At 36.3% G+C, this 4812-nt stretch overlaps 1 long non-coding RNA gene across 1 annotated transcript; it reads right to left on the minus strand.

Moving 5' to 3' along the window:
* Positions 1 to 467: 467 nt before the first annotated feature.
* LOC129265913 (uncharacterized) lies at positions 468 to 4412 on the minus strand. Its single transcript, XR_010294118.1, has 2 exons — positions 4330 to 4412; positions 468 to 3293 (listed from the first exon to the last, which is right to left on the minus strand). It is a non-coding gene; the product is annotated as an uncharacterized LOC129265913 (long non-coding RNA).
* Between the last annotated feature and the right edge of the window lie 400 nt (positions 4413 to 4812).

Below are 4812 nucleotides of genomic sequence, written 5' to 3' on the forward strand. Positions count from 1 at the left end.
AACTAATTTGTCTTGAGTAGGCCTGTGAAGCATTTCATCAACATTTTTCGTCCGACAAGTTGTAAGATCTGACAACTTTCCTTGATTTTGATTGTCTAAGATGCACTCTTACTATAATTACTGTCGGATAAAACGGGACTTGTCAGATAAAACGTCCAACAAGTCCTTTATGAAACGCTCCCCTGGTCTTGAATTGCCTGCATGGAAAAACTAGTGAAATCATTCATCAGGAGTCTTGACATACTGGAATCATTTATTGTCATGGATTTGTCCTCATAAATTTTTTTTTAGACCTGGAAGTAAATTGGTGTGATGTGTCTCACTATATCTGAATACAACAACAACAACAAATGTTGTTGAGCTTTCTCTCATCTTATGAGAATGAGCCTTTACACTTCAATTTAACACTGTCTCTTCATTTTAATGTGACACAGGCAGAAAATATAATCAGAAACAAAGCAGAGATATGTATGAATTGAGAAGTTTTATTTGTTTGACTTTGTGGAAATCATCGGCTACATGTGGGAGAATAGTGGAATGAATGGCATACAAATGTCAACAAAATTTAAAACAATGTTGTGTGACAAATTCACACAGTTCTTAACAAAAATATATACTCTGACAGACTAAAATGAAAACTTAAAACCTTTTATACACATGTATCTCCCTTCATTTGATACGATACTGCATATTCATAATATCAATGTAAGATTGTTTGAAAATGTGCGAGTGCTTATGATGGTCTGTCTGTCTGTCTTGCATGTTTTATCAAATGGTTTTACTCATCCATTGTTTCTACAGTTTACTCATTAAATCTTTATAGAATTTGCATATTTACTATGGAGCTGCTCCCTACAGCGCAACAATTCTTTTGAAAATGCAAGTAAAATCACAATGGAGAGCTGAGATGCTTTTGTTGAAAGTTGGTGGACTGGGATAGATGATCATCCAAAGATTTGCATGGGATGAACAATCGCAAATATATTATGTCAAAGTCAAGACACTACACTGCTGTCCCGGTCCACCAACTTTAGACAAAAGCCTCTCAGCTCTCCATTGTGATTTGACTTGCATTTTCAAAGGAATTTGTGCGTTGTTGAGAGCGGCTCCATAGTAAATGAGAAAACTCTCTATTAAGTGGTAAGAGAAAGAATGCCTTATCCAAAAAAATGTCAAAATGTCATCTCCGTTCTTGGGAAATTCTGATATTGTTCATAAACAATACCCTATACCCGATGAAATAAAGACCCTTTCATGAGAATCAATGGCTAGAATAAAACATCAGCCTTATAAAATCTGGGAGTTATTACCGTATATTCCCAGCATTGAGGAGAACTTTACAATTAAAGACACAATCCTCACTCGCGCACAAGAAGTTTGGTCCAGATAAATACTTCCGTATTCGTTCTTGTTAGAATGATCATTGGTAGCTAAATATACCTGGGGAATATTGATCAATGATCCAGCCATTTCTTTGATTAAGCTGGCTTTTATGAAAATTTGATAGATCATTGATTGTAAGAAGAGAGCTCTCTGGCATTGACAGCATCTCCATTGTGAGTGAGACGAGCGTCTCCCAATGTATAGCTTTATCACTAGTACGAAATATATTTTGTACTATTTATTTTTTCCATTAGAGCATGGAGTGAAGGCCTGGTCACACCAAAAACTCTTTGAGGCTTCATTCTGGTGTAATGTTGTACTATTGGTTGGTAGTCTCAATGATGAACTCACACTAAACTCACACCATGTTCTGCATGATAACAGATCTTTTGTGTTTGTATGGTTTGGGACACACTGGCCTAACCCGGTTTGGTGCGATGAGGCCTTAAGACCCCGTTCTCATTACAGTCCTAAAACTAGTTAAGTGGAAACCAGTTTAGTGGGAACTAGTTTATTGTGTAATAGAAATGCTTGTGATTTGGATTTCAAGACCTCTCTGCCTCGTTAAACTACTTTAAGTGTAGATGAGGACACAGCCGTTCTTCGGGAATTGATTCCCGCACATGTTTGGTGCGCTACTCCACATATGGTGTGTAGAACGTCTACAATGCGGTTTCAAACATCACCCCACTGAGAGCATTCCTGTAGCAACAATACTGCTTTACTCAAAGTAGTTTTGTAAACCATTTAGGGGTGATCAGATGGGAATGCTAGCAAAGCAATCTTCCAAACTGGTTTCCTCAACCAGTTTCCACTAAGCTAGTTTTAGAAAATGTAATGAGAATGGGGTCTTACACTTTAAGACAGTAGAAAACTACAGCTATGGAGTAAGAATGGCTTATTGCAACATCACATCACAATGTAAATGGCAAGGTCAATATTGTACTGCTCTGTCATTATGACAGGGATATTTAAACTTCTTTCTCACTTTCAGACACATCCATGAATATACAAAATAAAACTAATTTAATGTTTTAGAAATGAACTACCAGTGTGTGCTTAGATGTAAGGTTCCAAAATGTAAAAATGAAAATTAAAGATATCAGGCATAGAGCAACTCTGTATTTACATTACGTTGATATGTTACTTTTTTATACAAATTTTACAAAGCAAATCACATATTGTAAATTTCAGAAATGTGCAATACATAGTAGGTTCGTGCTTAGACATCTAACTAGAAACAAAGTTGGGAAAAATTATAGCCAATAACCTCTATTCATAAAGAAATCAATCTACACTTTAAAGTACATCTTAAGATGTGATGAAATCATAGAGGGGCATTGATAGTTGCGTGAAGAGTAAACGGCAGAGCGTAACTTGAAGTAGATGAAGGAAAAGGGGATTGACAATTAACACCCCAAGAAATCAACTAAATGTGACAGTCTCGTGGAAGAAGGTGAAAGTGTTTCCCAGCGGTGCAAACTATCAAAAATTGACCGATTGAATGGAAATTTAAAAAATATTAAAGCATGTATATTATCATCTGCTTGTTTTTTGTGAGGGATGGATGAAGTCTTGAAGTTCTCAAAAATGATTTATTTACGTCCACTGTGAAGGTACATGTGGCAGGCCTTGTATGCTCGTGCCTGGCTTGGGTCTCGTCCTGCACCGTTGCAACCAGAGATGCAGTCCGTCGTTTGCATATGGGTGTTCTTAGAGCAAGCTAAACAGGTGAAGATGCAAGATTTCTGCATGAGGGCGCTTCGCTTTACCGTCTGGTCTTCCTGGTAGTTGAGGACAGGCTCCATCAGGTCCATTGCATCTTCATCAAAGAAAGGGGCAGGGGCGGCTGGGATGAGTTCTGCTGTGAAGAGGAGCAGGCCCATGACAACCAGGATGAGGGAATTCATCTGGTAGGAACAAAAGAAAAATGATGGAAATATCTCTGGTTATCATCATTGATGTTGGAACATAAGTGTTTTTATCTTTGCAATTGACAGCATTGAGGCTTGTTCAGATATGGCAGTCTTGTGTTTGTTAGATTTTTATCGTACAAGCCAACAGAATATGAAGTGGTAAAGAATTGGAGCCATGGCAGGAGATATTCTTGTTGTAACACAGCTCAACAAAGCTGTTGACCAATCAAATCATGCAAAATATCATATCATGAGGGAGTGAGTTCAACCATAAAACCATGTTGGACAAAGATCTTTTTTACTTGGGATGTATTTATGTAATCTAATTTATTTAATTAAATTTATTTGAATATTATTGTTTCATTAAGAGTTAACCCTAATCCTGTCTACATCCAAAGGAGCCTATGATATTATTTTTTTAATCTGAACATCTGATACTATTCTGCTATTCTGCTGAAGTTATCCACAGTTTTCTTACTAATATTTCTCAGCCCTTTTTTTCTCACCCGAATTATGAAAGTAGTTTGATATACTTTTTAAACCTACATACACCCCATATGTTACATATGGTGAGGTGTGTCTAAGAATATTTGAAGATCACATTGGATTGGATGATTTTCATATGAAAGGCATCAAGTAATTCTACAACAATTGTGTCTATATTTTAAAGGTGAAGTGGAATGACACAAATGCCTCCTTTTTCTCAACATTTCCTTGAAAGCCAGTGAACACTTTTTGCGAGAGTGATCACAAATTTCCTTGTTGACCATAGTAGATTGCGAGACAAATGAATACCCTCTAGCGATTATTTCAATCCGCAATAATGAACCTATTTAGTATTGCTAAAGAACTTTCTAAAGAAATAAGTTTTTAATATTTATACTCGTTCATCTCTGTCTTCACTCTTCTTACTCAATCTTGATTGTGAAGTTCATTTTAGGCAGTTCACAATATCTATTTTGTTGTTTGTGTGGGGACGGAGGGGGGGGGGGTGATGGAATGATCAGTTCAATATTAGTAGTTCTCTTACCTTTAAGGGATTCTTTTTCGTTTGCTTTCTCAAATTGGATTATTGTCTGTTCCTGGGTGTGGTTACTTGCCAATGATATCTAATACAGAAGAGAAAATAGAATGCAGAAATTTAAATATTGATTTCACCATAAAAATATATATGGATTTCATCAAGTAATAACTAACCAGTTCTTCAAAAGAATTGTTGCTTAAAAAACTAATTTAAATGATGAAAGATATTAACAAAATTATTGTTAAAAGCATAAGTTCAACCCCACCAGAAAGGTCTTGCGATCTCATTGTTGATCATAACTCAGGGTTGTTTGAAATTCATAAACAGATCTCTGCATGACATCACACCAGTTAAATTGGACGATATCAAGACGATTCAGCAGAGCCTCATTTCAGCGTAGGAGACGCGATTTCTAGACCAATTTGTAGCGCTTAATGATGCCGATCATATTTAATAACTACATGTACGTGCATCTATGGAGTAGGAAGG

This window comes from Lytechinus pictus, chromosome 7, assembly GCF_037042905.1.
Source record: "Lytechinus pictus isolate F3 Inbred chromosome 7, Lp3.0, whole genome shotgun sequence".
Classification (NCBI taxonomy): Eukaryota; Metazoa; Echinodermata; class Echinoidea; order Temnopleuroida; family Toxopneustidae; genus Lytechinus; species Lytechinus pictus.